The sequence below is a fragment of the Podarcis tiliguerta genome, assembly GCF_965153285.1.
Source record: "Podarcis tiliguerta genome assembly, chromosome: 2".
NCBI classification, from domain to species: domain Eukaryota; kingdom Metazoa; phylum Chordata; class Lepidosauria; order Squamata; family Lacertidae; genus Podarcis; species Podarcis tiliguerta.
The window spans coordinates 46,363,007-46,377,008 of NC_139535.1; the positions used below are offsets into that span (position 1 = coordinate 46,363,007).

At 41.0% G+C, this 14,002-nt stretch overlaps 1 long non-coding RNA gene across 2 annotated transcripts in view; it reads right to left on the reverse strand.

Moving 5' to 3' along the window:
- Positions 1 to 12,292: 12,292 nt before the first annotated feature.
- The window catches only part of LOC310668600, a 33,187-nt gene continuing 31,477 nt past the window's right edge, over positions 12,293 to 14,002 (reverse strand). For both annotated transcript variants that reach the window (XR_014506711.1, XR_014506712.1), the window contains one exon: positions 12,293 to 12,440. This is a non-coding gene — a long non-coding RNA (uncharacterized lncRNA). The remainder of the gene's footprint in view (positions 12,441 to 14,002) is intronic.

A 14,002-nucleotide genomic window follows, 5' to 3' on the forward strand; every position in this document is an offset into this window, starting at 1 on the left:
GCTCTTCTTATGAAGAAAAACCCCTTATACTAGTAACCCTTTCTCTATCTTCTCTAAAGTGAACTAAATGTGCAAATGTTGTATTCCATACTCAAGGTCTGCTTCTACATTTCCCTATTTATTTGCCACTTCTTTTTCAGCTGGTATTATAAATTTAATGTAATTGTTTCTAGCAGAAATACGAACAATGATAACACCTGTGCTGCTCAACTAGATAGGCCACTGATCTGATGCATCAGGCTGTTCGTTCTTATGTTCACAACTTGTATCAGACCATAGATAATCAATAAAGCAGAAGGTGCCTGGCTGCATTAGAGAGAAAAATATTTTAAAAATCACCCCACGGAATGCATCTGTTCTGTGGAATGAGTGCTAGCTGGTAATGACCACTAAGCACATCACTATGGTAATGAGAATTACTCAGCGGGTATGCGGCACACTAAGGATTCTGGGAAATCAATGAATAGGCTGCCTGTGACAGTGGATGATTCCAATGGCTGACCTTTAAACAACTTCGTACAGCGCAAGTAAATAAATAAAAGAGGGAGATGTAATGGAACAGATATGGTCAATAAAGTGTCTCCAGTGCCCCTACTAATGAAGAGGACTCTCAAAGCACTTTGCTAGAATAAGCAGCAATAATTAAGTTCTCATATGTTCACAGTGTGGGCTGGGTCTGCCTAATAAAACAGAGCTGTCAGCTGTTGAATAGCAACGCAGCACATGGTAGGATGGCGGGGCAAACCCCCCTACCAAAATGGCAACTTGGCACTCAGATATTTGTCCTGCCTGCTTCAACTGCTTCATACAGCAAATATTTTTGAGGAACTTTAACAGTAAAGGTGACCAGAACCAAAGCAAACTGTGGGGAACTGTAGGGAAATAGGGGTCTCCTAAAAACTCCCAACTCCCTTAACAAACTACAGTTCCCATGATCCTTTGGGGGAAGCCCCAACTGTTATTGTAGTAGAATAGTGCTTTAAATGTATGGTTCGGATATGACCACTGTTTTGACTTGCCAAAATAATCTAGCTTATCACTGTTGTGGGCCTCATGACTCACCACTCTTGTCCTCTGTCTCAGTCTCTTTCTGTGTGTGTCTCTCATTTCAGTTTGTATTTCTCATTTCATCTTATCCCCCCAATACTGTGTCCCTACATCTCTGTTTATGTCCATCTACTAGCTTTTGTGACTGAGAGAACAAAGTTAAGTGTAGAATATACATTGAACAAAGGTACTTCAGAGACAAACCGTAGTATGAAATTGCTGAATTTACACTTATGAAGAAGTTCAGTTCCATCACTACCTGTGACCTGAATGAAAATAATGTTTTTTGTCTATTACATGTGTTTATTAGCTCATCATGAGCGATGCTACCCTGTAATCATTTTTACACACATTTAAGAACAACATTCCAGATATCTGATAAAGAAAAGCTTATGTCACAATATATTTAAAGCTCCTGCTAAACTGTTGTTTTGCTGCAACAAATTAACATGGTTACCCGCCCCCCCAAAAAATGTATAGTTATAGAGGACACTTATCTCCACCACTTATAAATGTTGGTAACTATGGTATATAAATAGTTGAAAGAAATAAAATAAATGAATATATCTACGAAGAACTGCCAGTAAGTTCTGGAGCTTACTCACAAGTGAGTGTACACAGGATTGGAACTTTAAAGGACCATGAAAATTATCTGTATCTATATCCATATTCTCTAAACCACTGTATATACATATTTATTCTTAAATTCTATTGATCTGTCCTGCAATTTGAAAAAAAAAAACCATTTTTCTTTGTACGCTGGCAAACTTGAACAGTGTTTAAGTGGAGACCATCTCTAGGCTGAAAAATTTTTACGTCACAGATGTAACTAGACTAGAGAGAAAAATACATGTCTGAGTTCTCAAGAGTCAATTTGAGCTGCTTGTGTCAATGCAGCTTAAAATATGCTGTGCTGCCCCACTGTCAAGTCTGTTCTGCAGAACACACAGTGCAATGTTTGTGCTCCTCTATGTTGACCATCACATGTGTTTGCTAAACTCACAATGTGCAGAGGAGGTTCCATTTTGCTATTTAGTTTACCTGCCAAGTTGATTATATTATTAATTCCCTTTCTGACCCCACACTGTTACTTCAGAACATCAGTCAGATAATAAAAGCTTTTTCAGAACTCATTGCCGGTTGACGTCTCCATGTACTAGTTTTAAAAACAAGCAATTTATTAGAAATATAAGAACAGAATGTATCTGAAGTCAGTCTAGTCTGCAAAGAGACACAATTCAGGAGACCAGTTTGGTCAATCACTGCAAATTTTTACTTATTTGCCCAACTTCTCACCTTGCAGTACGAATCTGGGGGAAGAACTTACCAGGAGCAAGAAGCCTGGCCAAGGATAGGAAGGGATTGATTCATCTAACCCAGCTTCTGCAATGTCACAGGCATGTGAGAATTAACTTTTGAGACCTGCCTTTTGGGTGGGGCTTCTAATAGAATATACTTAAGCTGGTCCTGGGCCATCTTATGATATGAAGGCTACCAATAAAATCCGCTTGGGCTAGGTACAATAACACATAGGACCAACCAGTTGCAAGGGATCCAACACTTCCTCTTCATCTTGCTATGATTGGAATAGTTCAGTTGGCTCATGGCCAGTTTAAACATGACCGCCACCATGCTGACTCTGACATAAGGCCCTTCCCCATGGTAACAGCAGGTGTGGTATTTAAGATTCATTGACAAGGGTTAGCAGAAATGAGCAGATGCTGCATATAGTTGGGGAGATTTGAGTAGGTAAGATCTTTTAATCCTAATAAAGGCCACCTTGTGGGCTGGCATCATTGGGAAGAGCTTTACTGACCTCTATATGGGAGACGCATAATGGTGCGCTAAGGAGGTCGTTCCGTCAGCACCGCTCTGCTTGCCAGATGGAACAATTTCCCTTCTCCTCCCCTCATGCATGGTTCTGGGTGAGCTATTGACCCTCCCAAGATTTGGGAAGGGCATGCCGGGGTGTGTGTAGGGGGAGCAGAGGAGGAAGTCTCATTACACTGACTTCTGCTTGAGAAACAACTTAGCTGAATCTGACCTATAATGCTTAAATCACAGTATTAAAGAAAGTGCTGATATTCTCTAGTGCAGTAATAATCTTGATTTATCCCAAATGCCCTTTAAGTGTGGCGTTGGTAACAGATGCCTGAACAAGACGATGGTTAGGGGAGGATAGAATTTCCCTCCCTAAAGACTGATGTGCACCAGACTATGTGTATCTCTCTCCCATTCTTTCCAATCTGCATAGCTGTGATGGCACATAGATCGTGTCATGTCATGCTTCCCATCACCTCTATGACAAGCTGTTTATTACTATGTACTAACTGAGCACATAGGTTAACGTTGGTAGAAATGTCTCTGTAAGTAGCTTTGGATGCTCAAATCTGCAAGGTAGGAGAATTGCAGGATTGCATTTGGCCTCTGGGCCCAATGACGTGTCCCCCCCCCCCCCAATGATTTAAACATTGGTTTCATTTTATTTCAGGCAGTCCCACTGTGTGCCTCAATGCATTTGCAGAGGACAGAAAATATCTGAAAAGAACATATTATACCTTTTATAAACTCAGCACAGATGTCCGTGCAGCTCTAGCAATGGGCATTGCTGCCATGGCTAGAATTGCAGCAGGCATCCAGCCAGGCCAGATGCAAGACTAATGCTGATTGATTTCAGATTCATCCAAGGGCCGTGGTGTTGACTGAAGGAGACAGAGTGCTCTCCTTCAGTTCCAAGCTCCTATTTTTTCCAATTAGAATGCTAGTTACTATTGGGGGTTCTGTGTCTGACAGACAAGAGAGAGACAATGACATGACAAACGACATTGCAGAGCAGCCTCCAGCAATCTGAAGTCATCAGCACTGACATGGCTACTATCATAAATAACCTCTAAATAAGAAAGCCACTTTCACTGAGTTCCAACCAGCATCATTTCATTTGGACATGAGGAAGGACAAAGGCAGGCACAAGGAAAGCAAAAGCAGGCACCAGCAGCATTCTCAATGACTTAGAATAGCCACCAGAGGGAAAACCCTACTCTATCATTATAACACAATGCTGGCATGTGCAGCAAAATAGCCACAGCTTAAGATCTCTGAAGGACACTGTCTCCCACCCAGATTTCAAGTTCACATTTCCAGAGCCAATGCATTTTATATTCTCACTGGCATGGGATGTTTCCTTACTAATTCTCTGGAATTGCCATCCTTGTCTATTCACTTTAACGGAGCATCCAGACTATGTCCTTATCAGCCCATTGCATTCAAGGTTTGTCTCTCTGTGTCTTTTCAGAACTGATTGCTTGCAATGTTTTTATAAGAAAATGCAGTTGCGACACCAGCCTAGCTTACATAAGTAAAGCACTATTTACATTGAACTTCTATGCACATTTTCCTGAGAATAAGTCTCACTGAACTCTATGAGGCCTACTTCTGGGTAAACATGCATAGGACTACATTCATAGATTCTTCAGGACTCCTTTGCCTTTAATTAAATACTTCCTGTTTGCAGGTTCATCTCATTTTGTTTCTTCCTGATGAGTGGGTGGAAGAGCAGTAATGAATAGTTTCTTTATTGCTCTGATGCCAGTTTTTGTTTCTGAGTGTGGAGATTTTAATAGCAGTTTTTCTTCAATATTATTATTTTTACAGCAAAATAATGATATTTATTAAAAATGAAAGGGAATTGTTAACTAAACCAGCCACTTTACAAGCTTTAAAAATATGTTGGACCTGAATGGAAAATGACCTATCCCATAAACCCTACAACTGCAAAACTTTTGTGATGGTGATAGTCAGTGCTTTTCTTTCTGGGGGGACACGCAGGAGGACACATACCCCTAAACATTTTGTGAATCTAAGTTTGGCCTCATTGAGGGCCAGTATTTCAATATGAGTAGGAAAATGAGTACCCCTAAACAATTTTTTAGGAAAAAAATCATTGGTAATAGTTCTGATAGTCACTGAGAATGTACACAATATATACATATGTCTGATTCAAACTCTGAAAGCATCAGTGTTTCTGTACACTATCAGAATAGCTGCTTGTAATACTTATTCAGGAGGAATTTTGAAGAGTCTCTTTAAATAAAAATCAAAATGTTTATATATATATATATATATATATATATATATATATATATATAGTCAAATTAGCTTCTTCTAAGAGAAAAGGGTGGGTGTATGAGAAGGCAAGTGGAGATGGTTTTTTTAAAATTACTTAATCACAGCCGCGCAGCAGAGGTCTGATGTGGAGGTCACTCTGCTTGGCTTTTCTCCCTCTCCCTCTTTTGCATCAGCCACAAATTCATTCCTAATTGCTGCTGAGGAAAACAAACTGTCAGCGTGATGGTAAAGCGCAACACACAGCCCTTGCACTTATTGCTCATCAGGCAGAAAATGTCAGCACTTGCGCAGTGCTGGGGGCAAAGCCTCTGTTTTGTGCCAAGTTCTTTTAATGAAAAACAAAAACAAACTGTTCCAAGTGCTCTTTAATCTTATTGCATCTTTTATGATCCTGTCAGCGTTATTATGCAGTGGGTGGGAAAAGTCAATTACACATCTTTGGCACCCCTTGCTCTTCTCCACTCTCAGATATACTGACTGGCTTGAGGACAGGCTTACATTTTCAATCAAGCCAACTAATCTTAGACTAGCTAAGTGTTGGTGCGTGGAGCATGATGCTTACTTTCTTAATAATGCCATTTGATTAAAAGGGGATTCTCTACTTCCCACCCCCACCTCCCAATCATAACCATTCTCTGGATTAACATTTCAATTTGAACAAGCTTTAATTTAATTATCTGATTCCTGGGGAAAAGATCTGTCTTGATGTTTGATTATTAAAACGCCTATCATTATGGGGTGTGGGTGGGTGTAGAGTGGGCATATAAATGACAAGGATTCTGGAGGATGCAGAGACACAGTCCTCCTCCCAGGACCTCCTCTCACAGTTCTCAAGATGGTCATTTCCCCCTTTCCTTGCAGGAGTTAATAGTAGTCATTTGCTTATCTGGAAGAAGGTAAAGGAATACAGACAGGGACACCATCCTGCTAAGGATGGAGGAGAAAATAGATCCATTTTGCATCTCAAGGTGAACTTTCCCAATTACGGTAGCCTTTCTGAAACAGCACATGAAACGAAACACAACATCATTTGAAATTTGCACTTCTCTGAAATTTGCAATGCAGTTCTCCAGCCAAGTATTGAGTACAAAAATGCACATGCATGGGTGAAGTGTGCAGAAACAGGCATATACTGATTAAAATGGCATACAAAAAATGCATTATATTAAGGAACATTGCTTAGCAAAAATGTGTGTATTAGACAAAACTGTTATTAAGGGAAATTCCTCTCACACTTCTGACACTTGAGGTGGTGCTCTTCAGCCCCTGCAATGGGTGGGCCAGCTCTGATCAGCACTGTAATCCACACCCCATAGCTCCAAAATGCTTGTACATCACTCAGAACATGTGTGTATCATGTCTAATGCAAGGGAAAGACCACAGCTCAGTAGTACAGCATCTGCATTGAATGCAGAAGGTCTTAAGTTCAACCCCTGGCATCTTCAACTAGGGCTGGAAATGTCCCCTGCCTGAAGCTCTGGACATCCACTGCTAGTTGGTGCAGACAAAACAGAGCTAAATTGATTATTGGTGCGACTTGGTATAAGGCAGCTCCCATAGCCTGCTCTGTAAGCCAGTGGACAGCCGGCACTGGTTATGTAAACCCCAGCACTAAACCGGGGAGGATCGTTATCAGGACCTGTTGTCGGCAAGAAGCAAAATGGAATTGGCAGTTTCTTTTCAACACAATCCGTCAATGCTTCTCAGCAGGGCCCTGACTGACAACACTCTCAGCTACTGGAGCACGTGGCGGGAGCATTAAAATTATTGACTTCTTCTCTCAAGATTATCGACTGCTATCCAAGAGCTGTGAAAGCTGAATCTGATTAATTCTAAAAGGGGCACAAGGATGAAGGAAGATTAGTGCTATTAGCCTTAAAAAAAAAAAAAGGCATGCTTGGGGGGTCAGACCAAGAGACCAGCTGCTTGACCGTTCTCCAAGGGCAAACTCTGAAACATGGAACAGCTCGAAAGGGGAAAGTTTGCACTGAGTCTCAGACCACAAACAAGCAGAAAAGGCAAAACAGCATCTGACACTGGCTGAGAGGAGCAGTCCAAAATTTGAGTGGAAGCACTATGTCTTCCAGAGAACAATAAGCTCAAAGGAAGAGAGAATTCACACTATCTTACCTGCAGGCCTTTTTGCACTGCTACTGCTTTCATCTTCGACCTTTGGACATGCTACCTGGTGCTGATGGGAATTGTAGTCCAGTAGCCTCTGGAGGTCCCTAGGTTAGCCACTCCTGCTTTAGAGGCAATTCTTCTTCTACCCTCAACAGGATATAAAGGAAGTGGAAAGTCCCACAACAGTGTAATGTGTCCAACTGTTGAAATGCCACTAAGCAACAATAGTTGTGGTCTTTTGAAAGAAAAGTCTTATGCAAGCACAATGTTGTGACCACTTATATATATATGGTTACAGTAGGTCTAATTCCTGGAAAGGTCTACTGTATCTGTACTAACAATGTACACGTATATCTTACAATGTACACATATATCTAAATGTTTCTTCTTCTTTTTTTATAATATTTTTATTAAGATTTTTACATAGGAAAAAAAAGAAAGGAAAAATACAAGAATACAAAAACAAGAAGAAAAACAAATAAAAACAATTCCATTTTCATAATATTCCTTGCATTTACTTATTTCCCAGACTTCCCCACACCTCCCTTCACTGTATTCCAGTTCAAATATTTAATCAGCAAATCCCTTCCCTCTATCTTATCTTAATCCTTATCTTAATATCTTAATGCATCTTAATCTTTATCTTAATATCTTCATATATTAAACCTTTAATTTTACATCTTTTAACCTTCAAATTTTCCATACTCCTTCACCGCATTATTGCTAATAACCTTTTAACAGATCAATGACGTTATAACTGGATGACAAATAAGATCTATGTGAGCTGGAGTTTGCTCATGAAGAACAACATGAAGCTAAACTCAGCATGATTTTTTTTTCTCTCCCTCTAGTTTTTATTTGTTTGTTTTAATATAAAAAATAAGGCATTTCCTACACAGAGAAAACTTAAAGGTAGGCTAAAGTGTGCAAACCCTCTATAGACTGTTGCAAATGAAAATTCTGCACACATCTACTTCACAGAATATAGGAGCACTGAAACACTACAGCATCCCTACACATGACACGCTGTCACGCTTACACATGACAAACAACTGACACCCTTCTTCCTATGAAAAATTTGCTTCTCATGTTACAAAACTGAAGCAGACCTAAGCCATTTCATTGCATACATTCTTTCCACATACGTGCCACTATGAACAAAACTACTTCAGCGACCCCTGCTGGGAGAAAGTTGAACACCCTAGGGTTTTTTTTCTTTCTTAAATCTCACTGAAATTCCTTTAATGCAAGGGTTCAGGTTTAATTTATAAGCTGATCAAATAACAGCATTAGGGAGGGAATCTGCATTTTCAAATAAAACAGAAACTTAAGATGTATATTGAGTGACAGCATTTCAAACCCAACATACCAACATTGACCTTTATGACGCTATCTACACACAGAACATTTAAATTAAAACTGCTGATGGAGCCACAGTGAATTTAGTGTTAGTCTTTCATCTTAAGCTTAACTAGGCTTTAAAACGCCCCCCCCCCCACACACAATGGTTTGACAGCTAAAATAGTTTACGAAATGCATCCATCTATTTCAAGGGTTAAGCTAAGAAAAAGTGTTAAACACTTCTCCCCTGGCCTCACTTCCCCAAGCAGGCCCCATGATGTGGCTGCTAATTAGTTAAAAGAAGCATCCAGGGGAGTTCCAAATAATGCATCTCCTGTGTGTTTATTATCTACGTCCCCAGTATGTTATTCTATAGTAATCCAATTACAGAAGGGTGTGTTTCAACAGAGGTGTATTATCTGAGGCAATAGTCCTAGCTGTTTGGTGTTTAATTAGAATAATAAAATCACCAGGCAACTGAAGTGAAGAAGCAGGTAAGAAGACTGAGAATTGTAAAAGTCCAGGAATGAAAAGGTACAGTGGTACCTCAGGTTACATACGCTTCAGGTTACATACGCTTCAGGTTACAGACTCTGCTAACCTAGAAATAATACCTCACGTTAATAACTTTGCTTCAGGATGAAAACAGAAATCGTACTCCAGTGGCGCGGCAGCAGCAGGAGGCCCCATTAGCTAAAGTGATGCTTCAGGTTAAGAACGCACCTCCGGAACAAATTAAGTACTTAACCCGAGGTACCACTGTATTTGCCTTAACAGCATAAATCACTCACCACAATGAAAGAGACCACAGTGCATTCTTTCCTTAATGAGAGGTCAGTAGTTTGTTCTCTGTAAGTATACTTTACACAGGTTGACCTGAGCAGACCAGTTACGGACTTCATCTAGGCATTTAATCCAGGTGTCCTGAACCCCAACTCCTGAAGAACAGCAAGAGCTCAAACACACTGCCATTTGTATGCATGAATCTCCCTGCAAGTAAATACAAGCTGTGATCACACTGCTGATGGAATAATAAATCCCCAAAAGAAAACACTCTCTTGGAAGGAAGCTTTGTGGACACAAGAGGGTAGAAAATTTGCTAATGTCTGCTACATCCTAGCTCTCCCATGGCCTGAGGGGAAAACCCCAGGTGTCCTACAGAAAGGTCACAATCTCCAGGCTTTATTTGCCATTACATACACTTAGTCTACGCACACAGGACACTTTCTTCTTGAATCGGTGGAGACTGAGTACTTATTTTGTCTATATAATCTATGCACAATCTAGCTCTACTTCATCTTTGTTCCTGAAAAGCACTTCCTGAGCAACTTGTTTCATTCTTAAAATAGAAGCTCATTCCTTCTGCATTACCATCTGCATGTCCACCTGAAAACAGGTGTAGGCAGTCCTGGGAATGGGGAAGGGAGAGGGATATATTCACACCTGCCCAATAATGTTGTGAGTGGGTGCATACCAAGATCACAACCACCACTTCCTTCTTCATTCACCTGGAGCCTGTGCCAGGGAGGAAAAGGCATGAATAACCTAATCAATAACCTAATCAAATAAATAACCTAATAAATAACCTAATCAAATGGCTTTCAAATGTATATAATAAATAACCTAATAAAATAAATAAATAACCTAATCAAAGGCTTTCAAATGTATATCAAGTAGCAACACCCACGCTTGTGGACAGCAGAATTTAGTCTAGATTGACAGCAGCATGTTGAGGATAAGAATGAATGATTCCAGGTTGAGAAAAAAGAAAAATACATTTTTCTGCTACATGCAAGTTAGTGTGTACACAACTGGAGAATCCAGCATCTTAAAGTCCTCCCCAAGCCTGGTAGATGAGCTAGATGTGATTTTAAAAAGTTGGCACTGTGGATGTATAAATGAAAAGGGTTGTGTGGTGCTTAGCAAGAGGTTTGTTTCTATATATAGCAGACTTTAACTTTGAGGAGGCCTGGAGTGTTGCTTCACCTTATACATAGGACCAAGAGACAAGGATGGAAGCTGCTGAAGTGACCTGTAACACCTGTACCATATCTGTTCTGCTCACCAAGTTCTGATGATGCGAACAGAAGCTGCTAAGAACCAGTAGCAGGTTTTATAAATATAGAACGCTTCACAAATTTGCGTGTCATCCTTGCGCAGGGGCTATGCTCATCTTCTCTGCATTGTTCCAATTTTAGTATATGTGCTGCTGAAGCGAGCGCAGTAGCAGGACTTTTAAGCTACATTGAATGGATCTTCCCTGCTCAACCACTCCATTTAACAGTCTCTTCAGAAACAGTTTGTTGCTTTGTAGTTGACAGTGAGGCAGCCTACTCATTTTAATGGGTTGCTGTTGTTTGTTGCCTCATTTTCTCTCGTGATTATTATTCTAAAGATATTCGATGCCTTTTTTTATTCTTCTGCTTGTAGCTCTGTTTCAGGATGCTCTTAAATGTTAGGAAACAAATGTGTGCCATAAATCATATTTTAAGGGAAGATTACCAACTAATCTTAGGTGCTGGGTAGTAAGAGTTGGGGTCCCTTCAGGCCAGTTTTAGAAAGTAAATAATAATTAAACAAAATCTCAGACAGGTTGTGGAGTATGGCAGAATTTTAAAAGTCAAGAGCTTGTCTTGCCTCCTCATTTTTCTTACAAAACAACAGTTTATCATCATCAAGAGGCAGGGTGCTCAGGTTGAAGACATGCAAAATTAGGGTTGGCAGACCCCCCAGGCCTGACCCGAAGTCTCCAAGTTTGCCTGGCTGGCCCCAGGTGGCAGAGGGAGGGTTTGAATTTCCAGGTGGGTGACAGCCCCTATTTTAAAAAGTTAACAAACTGATTGTGTGAGCGGCTTGCAAATTTCAGCCTGGTGGGAGCTGACTGCAAATTATTGCATAGACTCTAGTCTAGGCAGAGGTGGGGGGGCGTTGTTATTTTTAATGCTAAACAAGCACACAAATAAATCACTGCTGTGGTACACCCACAGTTGTGATTCCCAATATTATGATTATGTATCCCCACCTGTTGCCATTGGCTGCAGCCTACCTGTGACATCATGAACGTACATGGCAGCTGAGTGGACATAAAGGTGGGTCTTTTCCTTTTCTCCAACAGAACACAGTGTGCAACAGCTGTGACATTCAGTTTTGCCTTGTTTTCTTCCACTTGTAGGAGGAGAATTGGCAGATGGGCGGATGTGATCATCTGGTTGTGAGATGCTATGGAGTGATAATAAGGCAAGGTCACTTGCTGAGCAGGACTGCAGCTTGAAGACAGCCAATACCCACAGCTGGAAAATGGCTGATGTCTAGTGATGGACTTAATGGAAGCTGGCAGGTGTTGGTGGGTGGAAAGTGATAAAGATCATATTCAGAAGCCAGTGGCTGGAGCTGGCTGGTGTTCATGGGTATAAGCTGCTTGGATTTCACCTTTGGAAGCTAGTCAACAGAAGCTGGTGGATATTTGTGAGTTGAAGCCAGGGCATGAATATGAACTGGTGGAGAGTGAAAAATGTATGAACATTTTTTGCTGGTGTTTTTCATGGATGTAGGCTGGTGTATGCTTGTGTGTATGAATGGCCCCTATAAAAATGGGAGGTTTCAGTTGCGGTCAGGAGAAATGAAGTGTGTATGTGTACGAATGGTGGATATGGAAGATGGCAGGCTGAAGTCAGCAGAAGAAGTTGCCAGGTAGAAGTCACTCGAGGTGTCTGGATGCTTTCAGGTGGTAGCCATCCCTTTCACTTGTCTCTCTGGTTCCCCCACTTTCAGGGATATCTGAAGCCAGTGAAGCTTTCTTGAGACTATAGATGAGAGCAATGAAGAGATGTCATAGGGTGGTCTGAAGCTGGCAAGGCTTTCTCAAGAGCTCCCTGCTCCACCCCCTGTGAAAGCAAAGAAGGGAACTGCAGAGCTTAAATGCCAGCCAGTGTATATACCTAAAGAAATGTGTGTGTGTGTGTTTGTGTGTAATACACACAAACACACACACACACACACACACACACACACACACACACCTACCTGTAGTGCCCACTCTTTTTCTTCAAAGACAGATAACAGAAGGTCAAACACCTGAGCTTATGGTGTGCCCACCCCCACCCTCTGTATCCGTACACATGAAGGCTGAGTGTAAATATTTTTAATGATAAACCCATAAACCAGGCAACTTTAAGCCAAATCTGGTCTCATGGGCAACTAAATGGCCCACTTCTCTTTCCTGACCTTTAAGTACAGGGAAAAGAGTCTTTAAGCCAAACAAAGCTTCATTGCAGCTGGCTTCAACTGAGTGAAGAAATATTCTCCTTTACAGATGACAATATTCTGTTTGAGGGACTTTCAAAGCACAGTCCTCTATTGGGAGGGCTGTCTGACCCAAGTTTCGCCATGAACAGTTTGCTGGTCAGTTTTCCCCACTATGCTAAAATGTAAATTATAGTAATTATTTGCACATTTGCCTTTCTCCACATTAGTTAGCATATTCAATTTTTATGCAAATCTCTTCCTTTTTTTGTAATTAGTTTTCTCATTTTGGGCAATACGTAAGGGACAACTCTATGGGAGACTGCCACATGGGCTACATATTTCTTGCAGGGTGTATCTTCCACCTGGCTCAGAAATCTAGTTTATCTACTTTAAGAATACAGTTGTGTTAACTAAGGGGATGAGGAAGAAGAAGAGGAGTTTGGATTTGATATCCCGCCTTTCACTCCCTTTAAGGAGTCTCAAAGCGGCTAACATTCTCCTTTCCCTTCCTCCCCCACAACAAACACTCTGTGAGGTGAGTGGGGCTGAGAGACTTCAGAGAAGTGTGACTGGCCCAAGGTCACCCAGCAGCTGCATGTGGAGGAGCGGAGACGCAAACCCGGTCCCCCAGATTACGAGACTACCGCTCTTAACCACTACACCACACTGGAGAAAGGACTTAAGTCCTTGTCTTTCTAGTTGGCCAAGTACCTTCTTCTAGTTTGGATGATACCATGACCTTCAGCAGCAAGAAATGTAACAATCTCATCCCATTCCAACACAAACCAAGGCATTCTATGAAGCTGCCTGAAAGTAACTTATGTTGGTCAACCTAATCTAGTTTCATCCACTCTGACTGGCAGCAGTGAATGCAGCAGATCTTATCAACTCTGCAGAATCAGATGAACATTTGGAAGTGCTGGTGCTCTGATTAATGGATTACTATGTCAATCGCTCTCAGTTACTCATAGGTCTTACACTTCCTGGCTAAGCAAAAGGGGCAGCTCAGCATATTATTAGATTTGCTGTTTTATTGAAAGATGGCTAAGGCAGGGTGCATCTTTGCTTACCTCTGCACAATAATCTGTATGGGGAATAAGATATGGTAAATTATTCCTCG